Source organism: Falco peregrinus, chromosome 2, assembly GCF_023634155.1.
Source record: "Falco peregrinus isolate bFalPer1 chromosome 2, bFalPer1.pri, whole genome shotgun sequence".
NCBI classification, from domain to species: domain Eukaryota; kingdom Metazoa; phylum Chordata; class Aves; order Falconiformes; family Falconidae; genus Falco; species Falco peregrinus.
The window spans coordinates 60246289-60263411 of NC_073722.1; the positions used below are offsets into that span (position 1 = coordinate 60246289).

General features: G+C 35.5%; 1 protein-coding gene across 2 annotated transcripts in view; it reads right to left on the reverse strand.

Annotated features, from left to right (window-relative positions):
- Positions 1-17123, reverse strand: part of SGCZ (sarcoglycan zeta) — a 222829-nt gene that overhangs the window by 59602 nt on the left and 146104 nt on the right. The gene's annotated exons all lie outside the window — the stretch shown is intronic.

A 17123-nucleotide genomic window follows, 5' to 3' on the forward strand; every position in this document is an offset into this window, starting at 1 on the left:
TGAAGTGCTTTCTAGCTGTGCTACCTACTGTACTACTAACCTTCTTCATACTAGAGATTCAGTCAGCTTAATAGCTTTAACCACCAGGATCAAGGTATGTCCATGTCAATCTCACTTGTAATCTTGTGTATAGGAAAATTGTTTACTTGTAAATTCAGTTGTATAATCGTGAATTAAGTTACTAAATGTCTGTGAAATTCCATTAATCTAAAGCATATACATGAAAAATGTACATTTCATATTCATCCATACAGCATATATAATGATGGTTTATTACACATGCTTGCTGAACAGTAGTTGTATAATCAAATCTATCATTAAGCCAGCTACATTAAAAATGGTACAAAGCATAAAATTATTCACTTTAGCTATAGTTAAGCTGTCTTAAATGAGAATGTTGACCGATGCATACAACAGGGGTACAGAAGATTATAGTGCTGTAATCCAGATTAACACTAATAGAGAATAAATTTCAAGACAAGAACAGTATCTATGTTGAATATGTACAGTGTCTAGCTTGACTTACTTGTTAAATAATACCATAATAACAACTATGTAGAAGGCAAGCATTTAACATTTTGCTTTTTAAAGTCAATGATGCCCTGTTCTACTTTATTATTATTTAGGAAAAAAAAAATTATAACCACTGCTTGGAATTATAATAAATGCTACCAAGAACTCACCAGTCTTCCAAGGCTCAGATACGACCATGAAGATACAATTTTAAAGATGGAAGGGTAAACACTCCCTTTACCAAATACGATTTAAATGTTGTCAGGTAAAAATCTTGATTTGTATAATACTGTAATTACATGACAAATGTAAACCATTGGTAAGGTTTTGGGTTTTTTTTAAGCAAGGAGATCAAATTTTCGGTATGTGATAAGCATGCATAAGTAGTTTGGGGTGGGTGGTTTTTTTTTTTTTTTTGGCAGAACTATGAAGTTTATTACGGTGGTAACTGCTGCTCATCCTGGACAGCATATAGTGGGTTTTTTTCCACTCTTTGGAGAACATTTACAGTCATTACAGCTTGCTGGTCAGTTCAGATTTCCCTTACCAACAGACTGAACTTCACCTCAACTAATTCTGTGGTTATGCATATTTTGCTTTATAATGCACAGTATTATGTTTTTGCTGTAGGAAAAGATATTCAGGTTTTAACTCTTTTTTTTTTTCCTAAGTATTTTCCACAAAGTTAATCTCTCTTCCAATTTTCCATAAAATGATATAATAGAGGTAATAATGCTTGTATGAAACTTGTGAAAATAAGAAACAATATAGAAAGTCATTACTGTGGAGACAAGACAGACAAACTAAAAGTTGTAATTTCCGCAATTGCACCAGTTTCCACCCAAACATAATTTAGTCTTAGTTTTTACTTTTTTAAGAATACCAAATACTGCTCATTATTCATTTAGCACACAAAAAAAAGAATGTTTGGGACTTTAACCTTATATATAAGATGATGATATGTTCTTTCTCAGCAGTAAAGTGCTCTGTTCACACTCCCATCAACAACCGTGAAAGTAGCACAAACATTAAAAACAGGCTGAAGCTAATGTTTGCTTTGCTTTGTCTTCTGGTCTGTTTCCAGCCATCTACAATGTATTTCCATTGATTTTCAACTTACCGAAACATAAGTTGAAACTGAGATGCACGGGGAATAGTAACTATCAAGAATACTAAATACACAAGCTACACTTTTTCTCTTTTCTGTTGATAAAGATATTTTATGAGCTTATGTCAATGTAGATGAACACAACAGTTGTGCCTGATTTCTAAATCACCTTCTGTGTCCATCTGGCAGACAACAAATTCAGACATAGAAATAGATAGGAAATAAATCACAAAATAAAGGAATTACCATAAATTTATGATCTTTGTACATGAAGAACATAATGAAATTCAATATATTGTGTTCTAATTCCTCAATGAAAGATGGGTTATTTAAACATTTATTAAATGCAGGGTATTTTTGGATGGCAAAGTAACTTTTATGAGAATGTGTTGAAGCTTCTGAAATTGGAGGTAAAAGAGATAAAGCATTTTTAATAAAGAATCAAGCCTGATCTGGTTCTAAAATAAATATTTGTGAAATATACACCTAGAAAAAAATTGTGTTAATAATCACAGGAAAGTTAGACATTAAATTATTTTGGCCAACAGAGGTCTCAGAAAATTTTCAGTGAATGCAAATGCAATAATGCAAATGAAGGACTCATACCAGCTGAATAGAAGCATTGAGGAATTTGAATAAAAAGAGCTTTCAGCTGGGAGCAAGACATCTACACAAGCAAACATTCATGGCAATCAGAACATATTCTGTATTCTGTTTGCTGACGAAGGGAAGGGACCATCTTCATTATATGAAAAAAACTGTGAAAGTGGCAGTTAAAAAATAACCTAGCTGGGTCTGTTAATAGTTCATGGCCATGCTATGGAGGTGTCAGAGACCTACTGCTTTTAGGAGAGGTTGACCTTTGAGGTTTCCTAGTCTGAATGATGACCTATTCAGACAAGGGAAACTGGAGCAAGTGCTAGACCAGAAGCAGCAGTGCATGTATTCATTATCTTTTTTAGCATCAGACTATAGTGAATAAGACAGGCTGTTGACATAAATTAGCACAGGGATAAGCTACACATTTATGTAGGAGAAAAATACATGAACAAAGAATGTTAAGTAGAATGATCTGAATCAGACTACAGGTATGGTGGTAGCATATTTCTGCCTTCTTCATGATCTACAGACCCATGGGTAGCCATAGATAGTGATATTACCGGTTTAAGACTTGGTCAAATGGAAGCTCACAGGAAAATTCTACCCTCCTGGGCAGCTTTTGCTTCTAGGAACTTCATTAAAAGATACACCTAAAATATTGCCTATCACCTTGGCAATGGATGGAATATATCCTTCCCTCTGCCTTCCTGGTGCTTCCTGATGGTGGAAACCCAGGTATGAAAATATAGGTGAAAATTGTGTTAAATTTGCAGCAGACCGCACTCTCCACGCTAATTCTATACGATGTCACGATTCCACAAGAGCCAATCTGTGCTTTTTGCTCCTGCTATCCCTATCACATGCATTTTCTATTGGAGACTTTCAGAAATTACATGGCTAATAATATACCTTTGGTCTGATCTGATACAGCTATTCATAGGTTTCATCAGCTATGAGCAATACACATGGATGAATAAAAGTGAAATGTGCTTGTAGTTTGCTTGAGCTTTAAGTTAATGCATTTATTTTGCTTCTGTAATGGCTAAAAACATATGCATTGTCTGCTCCTGTGGCTTGGCTGAGAGGTTGTAACTTTAGCTGTAATATATTAATCACTTACATGGGTCCTTAGGTAAGAAAGCTAAGCAAGTCAAAGGAAGATATGCCAGGCTCGTTGTATGTGTAAAACTTAAGACTGTATGTTTTGCTCTATTTATAATCTCATTAAGTTTTATTTATTCATAACATGAGCTAGATGAATTGAGGCTTGTGGTGAGTATAATGAGTTTCCTATCTGACTAATTTTTCTCATAATACTATAAATATATTATAAACATATATAAATAATATATAAGAGCTATATTTAAAATAAGTAGCAATACATAAAAATTACTAAATAAAATAAATTAAATGAAATATATTTAAATATAAAATAAATACTAAATAAATTAAATTATAAATAAATACATATTATTTTGTATTACAAGCCTTATTGCATTATCTTTCCTATGGATGTTTTCTCTGCTGTCCAGGAATCTTTCTTTGTGATACCAGTAAATAGCCACACTATGTTAAAGTTCTCTTACAGCTGCTTTTATCAACTTAGCTTTCACTGACAAGCTCAAATGTCCATCTGGTGCAAATGAATGAATTATAACTTTAATGTATTTTGGAGTAATCCAAAACATGAATGGGAATAACAAATTTATCAATTTTTCTCCCTCATGATGAATGCAATCTGAACAGCACTAAATCCTAAGAGAATTTTCCAAGTTTTCATCATTCTCAAACTTAGCATTCTTACCTTTATGTGACACAGTTGGTTTTTACAACTGAAATAATTTACAAAGCTGATCATATACCTTTTGGAAGCTGAGGTTTACTGAAGCAGTCTATGGGCTACATTTCCATGCAACATCAGTGGAAAAGTGTCCATTGCCTTGGTTAGCTGAATTAGGCAATAAGTTTATTTTTATGTTGTTTGGCCACTACACGTCTTACGAAAACCCAGTTGCCAACTAAGTAACTGAAGTATATTATTTACCGTGTATTTCACTGAAAAGAAATCAGAGTTAAACCCAGACAGAACAATACATAATATAAGGTACATGACTACAGGCTGTGCTTATCAGCACATTCAAATCAAATAGCAAGAGCAGGAACAAGACATTAAGGAGAGTGTGAAATTTCTTCATTACATAGATGAATCTCAAAGATAAAATAGGAATGTTGCATTTCTCTCTGGGAAATATAACATCTTAGAGATTATAAGCTCATTCATTCCTCTCTCAAACTGTTTCTATTTACCATTATTTATTTCCTTTAGGTCAGATTCAGCCTGACTTTTCTATTGAACGTTGTGAAAATTTCCCAGAAATTCTACTGGAAATCACTTGTCTGTAAATCTCTACAACCTTTCTTTTTTCCTTATACAGATCTGTTATTTGACCTTTTTGCACCCATTGAGACCTTATCTCTTATCAACATACTTTCTGAAATAATTGCTAATAGCACAAGTACCTTTCTGCTGCCTGCTTTATCATTCTGAGGTGAACTGGACTTGAACTGAAATTCAATGAAGTCAAATACATTCATGTAACCTAATGGTTCCTTACCTTTTCTCATCCTGATTTTACCCTGTGACCTTTTATACTAACTGTTATGTATCTTGCTTTGTGAAATTTAAAAGGAAAAGCATTTCAGTTTTGTCTTTCTTATTTCTTACTGGTAATATTCTCTGTAGGTTTTAGACAAATTCTGAAATTTATTTCTACTCTGTGTTTTGAACATTTTGGGGGATTTATTAATATAAATCAAAGGCTAATGTAAATATTTGTATTTATATTCTCTCTATACGCTTATTATTCAGAAGTTAGTTTTCAATCTTCCTCCCCCCTCCCAATTTCATCAAAAAGATAAAAGTTGTTTTTCCAGATGCTTTTGGCAGCTGTCCATGGACTTCTAATACAACCTGCTGTGACTAGAAAATATTGTATAATTATATTCACAATGTACTGAATTAGACCATTAAAAGGTTTCTGAATGCAGATTAAACTTTTTTAAATCAATAATTGTATTCATCACATTTTCAGATAAGACAACTGAAACAAAGGTTAAAAGCTGCCAGAGTACTTAGGAGTTCTTGGAAAAGGAATGTTAAAAAACCCCACAATTTTACATTTCTGTAAAATGAACTCAACACTGACACCTGTAACATAGGGAAAACTAGAAAAAATGTTTTTTCAAAGTGACTGTTTCTCAGATTATCTGCTTTAGCTAAAGGGTACAAAGTTATCTGTGTTATCTAAAGTTATCTATGCAAAAGGTGTTAGCATTTCATATAAAATTGCTTTATCTGTGCAATATGCGTTATCATTTCAGATAATCAGGCTTTATCTGAGAAAGTTTTAATGATAAAATGTACAAAATATTAAAAGACACACAGGATTAATCTATAAAAAGGCTAACACTGGGTACTACTGAGTAGTAAAATAGGAGTAAAAAACTATAGCCTGATGACCAGAAAATGATAATTTTAAACTCTTCTGGTACTTCGCAGATCAGTGAACTGCATTTGCAGATTTCCAAACAACTGTCATTGAATATTATGATAGCATAAGATGATGATGGCTCAGCCCAGCTCGGAGGATTTTTATATTATCCATTTAGGAAATTACTTGCCTCCTTGCCCTTGACAGTAGAACAAGGGCCAGGAAAACTGCAGAAGCAGTATAAAAGCAGATTTGGGCTCTAGCTTCTGGAAGTGTCTCTTCTGATTAAGGTTCTCAATGAAATTCATCATTGACTTGTAACACAGAAGGTGCAATTCAATTCACAGATGAAGACATCTACCTGAAATTCCTGCCCTGCTGACACTTAAATTCTGTGTGTCCTTTTCTGTGATTTGAATCACTCCCAGATTGCCTGCCTTCCAAACACACCACTTACAAAGGTTATATTGGTAACCTTGGGAGTAAGGTTTTACGGTAACTGAACAAGTTTAGTATCATGGGGAAATCTGAAGTGTCCTCAGAGGTTCGTATGATTTTGTACCTGGAAAGGAATCTAACCTAGATGCAGATGAATGTATAAATTCAGAGGCAAGACTTGCAGCATGGGTGGAATTTTTGTCTGGGCTTGAAAGCTTTTCCTTTGGCAGCATGGCAAGCCAACTAGAATCACTCTACCACAGAGAAAATAGATGTGCTAAATTAGCATCTGGCTTCATATACAAGTTCCACAGAGAAAAGAAATCAAACCCAACCAATCAACCAACCAACCAAGCAAAGACCCAGAAAAGACCAACTAGAGACAGAATATCAGCAAATTTCCCTTTCTTTCTTACAAACCAGGTGAGTGTCAGAACCATCCCATCATCCCTTTCCATAACAGAAAACTACTTTCTCCATTCCAGAAGGAAAATGGTTAGGAACTTTTCACTAAAACCTGTCAGCTTTAAGGTGGTAGGTAGTCCAGGTGCTTTCATAATACACATGAGAGAAGAGCAACAAAACAGCTTCTCCAAACAAAACATCTGTCCAGAACATCACAAAGGGAAACTCATGTTTGGGACTCTAATGTTGGACTAACTTATTTTAAAGGCAATGAAGTCTTTAATTTTTATTTGGAAAAAATGCTCACTCTGTATTACTTTGATCTATAACTGATGATAGTGATTCAGTGAGTGATAACTATTCCCAGTGACTAATTAATTTCAGATTTATGGAATGCTTTTCTTCACAGGAAGAAGCCTAGCTCAAATTTTAAAATATTCAGCTAATCATTAATTCAGTGCCATCTGTTCATAATTCAGCTGCAACTGCAATATTTATCACCCTAGGAATAACCTAAGGAAGAAGAAGGTATTTTCAAAGATATATTTATGTCTTATAGAAATTATAAAAATCCATATTAATTTAAATGTCTTGTACATGCCTGAGACATTATTTCAAGACAGCTCTGCCCATCTACAAATAGCACAATTAAAAATCTCTAGTATTGGCATAAAGTGGAATTTGAAACTCCATACTCTTCTGAATGAAGGCAAAATAATTAAAAGGCAAATAAACATAATTATCTTGATAAATAACCACAACAAACCAGCTATGTTCCAGTTATGGATATTAACTGGTATTTTCCAATATGTTATTTGAGTTTCAGTGTTATACATTGAAGCTGGTTTTGGAACTGCATATTTTTATAGGACTCAGGCAAATCAGTGCAATAAATAGAAAGTAAACTTCAACATTAGTGCTTTTAAAACCACACAGTAATTCTAACATAACAGTGAGATGCAATTTCTCATAATCTAAAGACATGTGAGAGGAAATTCTAGAAAATACTGCATTCATCTCTGGAGCCCCCAATATAAGAAGGGCATGGACCTGTTGGAATGAGTCCAGAGGAGGGTCATAGGCACGATCAGAGGGCTGGAGCCGCTCTCCTGTGAAGACAGGCTGAGAACTGGGGTTTTTCAGCCTGGAGAAGAGAAGGCTCCAGGGAGACCTTCTAGTGGCCTTCCAGTACCTCAAGTTGGTCTACAGAAAAGCTGGAAAGCAACTTTTTTTACAAGGGCATGTAGTGATATGACAAGGGGTAATGGTTTTAAACTAAAAGAGGGTAGATTTAGATTAGATATTAGGAATAAATTCTTTACTGCGAGGCTGGTGAGGCACTGGAACAGGTTGCCCAGAGAAGCTGTGGATGCCCCATCCCTGGCAGTGTTCAAGGCCAGGCTGGATGGGGCTTTGTGCAGCCTGGTCAAGTGGAAGGTGACCCTGCCCAAGGCAGGGGGGTTGGAACTAGATGATCCTTGAGGTCCCTTCCAATCCAAACCATTCTATGATTCTATGAAAACAGAAGAGGTTTTATTTCTTTTTTGATACTAATCTAATAGATACTACCTAGTAGATAGAACTAGTGATCCAGGAAGTTCATTACCTTGTGTAGGGAAATAATTTTTATGGACAAACAGATAAATGTTTCCAAGCTTGACTATCCACTTGCAAAAATCTTTCACATATAGAAACAGACTAATTTCCCATAGCTGGCTTAGTAAGATAACAGAAAGAACTCAGACTTGTTAAAGTTAACTTAGCTGAATAAATAATCTAAGTCTACAATCAAATTACTTCTCACTGATAATTTTGATAGATCTCTTTGCTGTCGCTTTAATATCTTCAGCAGCAGCATGCTGTTGAGTTTCTTCTTCCAAGTGTTCTCTATAGCTCTGAAGGAAAACATCAGAAAGACCTCACTGCTCTTCTCGGTCTCTCTTCCCCTTGCCCCACACCCTCACCCCCATGTTTTGTATTTAATTAAGTTTAAAAATGGGTTCTTACTTATTTGTCCTTATTTTGTCTTTCACCTAAGCCACACCTAAGCTTAATATTAATGAGCTGTCTGAACATTAGGGAAAAAAAAGGGGGTAAAAATAAAATCTTAATGTCCTGTCAGGGACTTGCTAAAGGTCCAGATGCTGTAGGTAATTTAATAATGCTTAGCACCCAGCAGCAGCCTTGTGAATGTCACAATGCACCTGTTTTTGCAGTTAAATGAAGTACTAGCCGTTGATAAAGCTATAGACAAAGAATTAGAAGCATCTTTTAAAGATACACTCTATCCCCCAAAACCTGCTTAAATACCTCCAAAAAATATCCATTTCTTTGACTTTTGGGATCTCTCTCCTACAAAAGGGAATAGCTTCCCTGCTCTGAACATTTGGGTAACAGTAATGCTGTCTGTATTGGCCGACAACATGTGAGTAACAACACCAGGACAGATGGCAAGGGATTAACGTTTAAACACTAAGACTTCTGTACCACCATGCACACCACTAATGACCTCTTCCCACTCAGACCCTACTTATAGAATGAAATCCAACCACTGCTTGTAGTTGCATGTCCTCTGGTATGGTACGGGGAAGAAAAAAAAAATTAATATTGAGGATAAAATATTTGAGAATTGAAACAGAATATCCTTTTCCCTAGTTTTCAGTGCCAGTTTTCTAGAAACAGTTAAAGTAAAATGAGGTAATAAAAAGCTTGTAAAGCAGAAAAGTAAGTGGAGAACTGCCGTGTCACTGGCAGAATAGCCATTGATAATTGAAATTTACTTCAGTGTATGTCCAGTCCTACTACAGATGCTCTAGAGTCAGAGTTGGCATTGAGATGAAACACCCAGGCACCGAGCTGAGGCTCATACCTAGCGTATTAGACACCTGTCTGCACAGGGTCACTGATGCACTTTTGCTTCCCCTCCGTAATCACAGCCTGGAAAACACTGATTTAGTGTTCCCTTTCATCCTTTTCCCATCATCTCTAAAGTGGCAGTGGGTACAGAACATTAATTATTGCCCTCTTAAGAAGCCTGTGACTGCTGTTTTCCTGAAGGTTATCCTGTGGGAAGCCAGAATGTGGCCAGTCCTCTGTGTGCCCGCCATTCCTGCCAGCACCAGCTGTCAGCAGAAGTGAAGCCTTGAAGCCTGGCTTCCATCAGGCTGCCTGAGCAAGACCTGCTACTTGTCTCTCTTCCTCCCCTCCATGGATTTAATCTGTACCCCTTCAAAAGAATCGTGGAATATCTCAAGTTGGAAGGGACCCATAAGGATCATCAAGTCTGACTCCCTGCTCCTTGCAGGACTACCTAAAACTGAACCATGTGTGTGAGAGCATCATCCAAATGCTCCTTGAAGGCTTACAGGCTTGGTGCTGTGACCACTTCCATGCGGAACCATGTTCCAGTGACTGACCACTCTCTCGGTGAAGAACCTTTTCCTAAAGTCCAGTTTGAACTTCCTCTGACACAGCTTGATACCTTTTCCACATGGAAAAGAAAAAATATCTAATTTCATAACAGCAGCTCAACAAAAAATATTTAGAGTGAATAAATTGAGCAGTTGTAGAAGGAAAAAGAAAGCACACTGCCCAGTAGCTGCATATGCCTTAAAGAATTCTAAAGTCCAAAGTTAAGAATGCATATTGTGACTTTGAAAAGCCATCTTTTCCTCCGTGTGCTTGTCCTTTCGAAACCAGCTCTTGATTATGGAAAGAAAAACACATTGAAAACCAGGTACTGGACCTCAGAATTCCTTCCAAACCTAGATGACGAGTAAACTTAGAGAGAAAATAACCTGCATGTATTTTGTTCATGCTACAAATGTTATAGAGAGAAGTATCAGGCTAGTTATAAAAGTACAAAATATCTTTTTTTTTTGTCCATCAACTGCAAACAGCAGAGGGTGCTCTCCACATTAGATCAATACAACTTCAGACCAATTTCAGGTATTAACTGTTAAGGGCTGTACTTTGTATCCAAGGTAGAAATAGTCCTCCTGAGCTCAGACCCAGGGAAAGAAAAAGAAAAGAAGAAAAGATGGATCAAGACTCAAATGATGAAAACTTTCAGAGTCTGAAGAAGGCAAAAGGAAGAAAAAAAATATACTGGATGCAGAAATAAGAGGAAGAAGTTTGAAAACCCTGGCTCTGAAAGTACTGATGTAGTGTTTAGTAATTCAACAAAAGAATCAAAGAAGATTATGTATAACGATTTAGTGAGGAGGATAACACTTAAAGCAAGAAATCTTATACCCACATCATGGATTCTCTTTGCTATGCACAATGAATCAAAATGCACAAGTACTCTCACTCCTGAAATAACCATGCAGAAATTGCAAAGAATTGCACAGAAACTGTACAGTCCTACTACTGCTTGTGTTTATTCATGGGGGAAATTTTACTTCTTGACATTTCAACTGACACGATACACTCTTGTATTTCAGGAAAGAGGTTTCAGGTTAAATAATTGCCATACCTACCAGAAAGAAATACTACTTGGTCCTAAAGAAATGACAAAGAAATAGCCTACTACTCGTTATTTTTATAGTATGGTGTTCATATGGCAATTCATAAGGGAGATGTAAGATATATTTTATACCATAGGGTATTTCAAATATTAAACAGCACAGTAGTGTTATGTCTGCATATAACATATAATAAAAGTATCATAAAGATATGAAAGGTATTGTTTAAAAATTGAAAATTTACCTAAATGATTAAAACCAATCTGAAGTACTTGATAAAGTCTCTCTCTCTTATATACCCCAAGCACAAAGTGGATTGCAAACGGTTAATGATACCAAGTATATTTAATAGTTTTATGAGTTGATTATGTAATGGATATATGAAGAAGTATTATTTTTCAATCCAGTTAATACAAAGGTTAGTCACAAGAGCCTGAATGTCAAATGTACCTATGCAGATTAACACAGAGAATGATGCAATTAATTTACAAATGAAGGAAAAGTAAAAACTGGAAAAGTTATTTGCAACTGTTTTTTTACTAGTCCCTTAACTGTTACTGCCTCTTGATGCTGAATCAAAACAAACAAGTCAAGAAGCTTTCTATTATTGGAAGATGATTTAAACAGAGAATTGCAGGAGAAATATGGATGAATTCCAAATAAATTAACATGTTAATTTTTAAAAGGTTACTTTGGCAGACCTATCAAAGTGCTGGCAAAGAGGCTGAAGTTTTGACCACTTTTCAGAGCCTCATATTTTCTCAATATCACACTTATAGACAATTAACTAATGGGAGAAGATTCTCATGGTAGTCTAGCCAAAGTCATTATGAGGATATCGGAATATATTTTATGTGAGCTTCTATTCTAAAACCTGTTATAGCACAGATGGTTTGTAAAAAGACTTTTCCAGGGACTAGACAGACAGAAAGAGACGCAACATCACATTGCACTGTAAATTATGAGAAGGGATGAGACTCTGATTCCAGCTGGACATTTCAACTGTTATGATCAACATGGCTTGCTTTCTGACTGCCTGTTGGCTCGTCTCACGCACTTTGCCAGGAGGAGATGTAAAGCCATATGGCCTCTCAGGCACTTGTCTGTGGTACCTTCTGCAGTGATTCCTGAAGTTGAAAGAGATCTTTTAACTCTGCAGTTAAGTACAAGGTAGCTAACCTGTACTAAAAAAAGGGCAAGTTTTCTCACATTTACTTCTGCTCAAAAGATCTGATACTGGATTTGTACCTCAGACTAGTAAATGAGCTGTATTTTCATCCTCTGATAAATTGTTTATATTCCTATGATACTTAGAGTGTTTAGTTAGCTATAAAACTTTGTTTAGAAACATTATACTGCAAAAATTGTATACTCACAATGTATAATATTTTGCTGTGTAAGTTACCTAAATATTCTCTGAATCAACAAGTAACTGACTTAAAACAAGGAAAAACTTTGGAAACAGTAATTTTCAACAGAAAGTTACATTTAAGGTGCAAAAACATCCGAAAAAAAAGGAAGTGATGCAAATAATTTAGCACAGAAATTACAGATTCTGTGTTCATATTTCTAATTAGAAAAAGAAGAGGAATCCAATTAAGTTAAATAAGTTAAAAATCTTTGGTACAATGAGAAAAGACTGACCAATAACAAAATGCTAGGAAATCAGATTTTAAGCTATTCCATATTCAGTCTGAAGTTCTATATGAAAAATTCCTGTTTGTACATCACCACAAAAGCTGGACTACTAATTCATCTATGTATAGTAGGAGTGAATTGCTTGCATTTCTGATTTCCACACATTAAAGTGGTTTTAAGGACCCCAAAAAATTTCTTCAGTCTGTATTTTGGTTAAGGAATACAAATTCAGGGAATACTGAGAAATGGATAACTCATTCATCTGACTTTGGTTTTGCAACATGGCTTCCTAACAATGTTCATAATCCTACCACGCCACAGTGGTTACAAGAGCAATTGCTTTAGTATGAAAATAAAGTTTAGCAGAACATTTAATATTTTTTAGATTTTTGAAATTTCACTGTAGTTTGGGACTACAGGGAGGCAAACCTCCCTGTAAGGGAAAGGAGAAAGGCTTTATTTTACATGTTGCTGGCAAGTAAATTCTGATCCATAGTTGCCCGGTTGAATGCTAGAATCAGCTAATGAGGGACTATAAGACAACACCATCCCTTCTCTCCCTAGTACCCTGCTATCAACAATACAAGAACAACCATACAGATACGAGAGGAGTTGAGCCCTTTTATTCCCTTTCCCTATGGTGAGGAAAGGGTATATGTGTACAACTGCTCTGAAACTACCCTCTTCCTGCAACACCCAGGAGAAAAGACCTTAGATTTGAGGCTACTATATATGTAAACAAGATTAAAAAATATGGAACCACTTCTCATGCATTGTTACTTAAGCATGTTATTACTTCCATTGCCTTAATGGATACTTAGTTCAAGTTCATAATAATCTTGAATAAGTAAATATCTGCCAATAGAGATCAAAGATTTAGAATAACATTTGCATACATTATTACAAGTACTACCACATGTAATTCTAAAAGCAAGAATGCTTCCAATGTTATCTCTTGCTTCAGATCTCCTTTGATGTCTAGATGTTGCAAAGTGAACATCACAGGCAACATTTAGGTAACTAATCACTTTGATCACCTCTGAAGTGGAAGGGTAACAGGATTATTACCTGGTAAGGTATTGGTAGATATAGCACAGACAATGGGCATATGTGGTATAGGAATAACGAAAGGCAATATTTCCACTCCCACAAGGTTACATACCCATAGTATCTATATGTCCAATAGTTTCTGCACAGTATCTCATGTACTTTTGTGGAACATACCAAGCAAGCAAACACATTTTAAAGAAAAATAATCTCAAACACATAACACATGTGGTAAATGGACGGAAAGTGTCAAGTTTGACAAGTTATTTGAATAGCTACATCTTTTAGTACTGATATCAGTCTCTACCAGAGCTGTAATTGAAAATTATATATCTGCCTGATATTTTCAAAAAGTAATTGCAGAAATATAACTTTCAATGGTATTCACTTAATTGTCTTTAATTTGCATGGGTCTGGAGATCTCTGAAGCTGTGACTTGTACAGCTCTGGACCTCTATGAAAGATGATTCTGTCTTAAAGGGCCCAAAGCTTAGCAAAAATCAAGTGCACATTTTTACACATTTTATACATCTCCAGGGATCTTTATGAATGGAAAAGGGTGAAGCAATAGCAGAAATACCTGTTAGAAACAATTATTTCAGCAAGAGGGGAAAAATCACTACCAAACAACAACAACAAAACCCCACACAACCCACACGAAAAAATGAGAAAGTTGCTAATAATCTAATCTGAAGATGAAATTAGGGTAAGTAGACATGTGGGCTTCAGATGTCTCTTTTCAGCCATATTTAATTTTGATCCCTTTAGCACTTGTTAGCCTAATGTCCTCCACTCAAAACCAGAGAGAGGTATATATGATCTGTGCAGACAGCAAGAAGACAACAGACTTCTGGCTTGAGGTGATCAGCTATTGTGCATTTCTAAGACTGGCACAAAAAACTGTAGATTTTTTTCTATACAGCTTTAAGCTATGCAAACATTGACTAAACAGAGAGAAAAGTTTGTGTCAGGGTAATTCAGTAGAATGCATAATGCAAAGGGTGTTGCTAAGTAGGGGTTGGAAGGTGAGAGACACTATTACTTTTCCTTGTCCAGCTTAGATACAAAAAACAATGGATGTTCATCTTTACATCTTTATTCTGTAGATATACTTCATGTCTGTCCAAAACCTGAAGACTGTGGAGTCCTTTTGGAGATCCATACACAAACCTGGCAGTTTCCTGGCCACATGTCATGAAAAGACTACAGCAAAAATGAACATTTTCTAGCTCAGTTGGTATAGGTTCCAACAGAAAACATTGCTACACCTGTGACTTTCTCTCCATACAGTTTTCAGTGTCAGTATAAATACATTGTACTGTAAAAATGGATGCACCCTTGGCATTGTAAGACCTGGCGTCATGACTTGACTTTATACCATTTAAACAAGTAACTAGTGAATCATCCAGTACTTTTAAGTATCTTTATTTTATTTTAACATCCCTTTTCTTCACTCCTCCTAGATTAGGATGTGTTCCAAGATGTCTTAATGCACTTTACAGAAATATTTTGTATTCCATAGTGTACTCACAGAATTCTTGTTATGAAGAGTTTCACTGGAGATTTTCCATCTGCCTGGGTGATGATATAAGCTTCTTCCTCCCAGCCCCACTGCCACTTCTTTACATTAATTTATCTTCCAGTTACAGTCACAATTAGATGCTCTTAAGGTTGTTTTATTCTTGTATATCACAATTCCAAATACCACAGGAAGAATTTTTAGTTGTCCTAAAATTTGACATGACCAGCACTTTGAACATCAAAGATGAGGGACCAGCCTATTTATTGCCTTGTAACATCACTTATGCCCTCTGAAATACAGATAAAGTGTCAATGATATCATGTGTATAGAAAGTGCATTATCATCCACCTGAATGCACGGGCACCCTTCCTTCTTTTCAGAAAGCTTCTGCCATGCATATACAATTGTACTATTTTTTTGTAATTATGATTATTCAACTTTTTAAAGAAGCTAACAGAGAAGAATATTTCAAAGTTGTTAACTAGATATTTTTTTCCCCAAGGCATACTAATTGACTTTTTTGTAGTTTAGAATTATTTATCCTCACTGCTCAGTCCACTGTTTATTTTCATCCCTTGGACTGAGTAACCACACAAAGAGCTGCTTCAGCATGCAACATCGTGAAAGGACAAAAAGCATTTCTGAAGGAGGCAGGGACTTTCCAGAGCATATTTACAGCTAATAAGAAATAATATTTTCTGACATGGACAAACTGGTACAGGAAATTCCCCTCCCTTTCTCTCAGCAGGTGTTTCCATGCTATTACTTAAGCCAAAAAAAAAAATATAAAAAATCTCTGTACTCTCCCTTACACAGCAAACATTTTGAGAAGGGAAGGGAATTACATATTTTAAATTTTAGGTGCCTGTTAATTACTTTGATTTCCAATAGTAGAATATTCCACCTTTTACTGATTGTACTGATAGTTATAAGTGCCTGTACTAAGAAATATTAAATAATAAATAAGAAAATAATGAATATTTTAAAATGCATTCAATACTGTATGAGGCATTTATAAAAAATAAAGCAGATTTTTATATTAATATAAGAGAGATTAAAGGTCATATAGCCATTATGAAAAAGAACAGAAAGATAAAGAATAAGAAATAATGTAAATACAACATTGTAGTTAGCAAACTTCCACTCTCCAGACACCCTGCAGCAGCTGCACAGGAAGAAGCTTACAGGTGTTCGCTGTAATGATGGTAACATAAAAACACATGTTTTCTTCAGGCCTTTATGTTTTTAGAATATTAACCTATATCATAATGCCTTTAAGTAGGTTACTCTCAATACAGTCACATGCATTTTCAGGGCCTGATTCACTTAGCAGGAATGATGTCAGCAATCAAAATATCATATCTGTTTCAGCCAATGTAAATGTTTGCCACGGACAGCTCACGTTTCAGCTATTACCATATGAAGTGGAAGGTTTTAATAATACAGCTACTAGATGAAACAGAACTGCGTTCCACAAATGCACTGGGCAAGTACAATAAGGCTAGAACAGGTGTTAGCTTAATTTTCCTCATCTGTATCTGCTAGCAAGCCTGGTTACCTTTGCACACTCATTTGATGTGGTCATTCAGGGAAATCAGTGCAGATGGCGTGTCACTCTATATGCACTTGCCAAATATTTTTTGCAACTTGAAGCTACTGTCTCTAGCCAATATGAAAGCTCAGTGCAAATTACAAGTGAGGTTTAATTTAAAACTCTTTGTGAGCACAACCTCGGCACATGAGGAAAAAGAGTATATAAAACACAGCTTAATCCAGAAGTGAAAAAAAATGAAACACTGTGGAGTCTAAGGCATGTCTTCTCAAATTTATATACTCATTAGTATCTTACACATATATGTTTGCATATTTTCATCCCATTCCCAGTCAATATATAT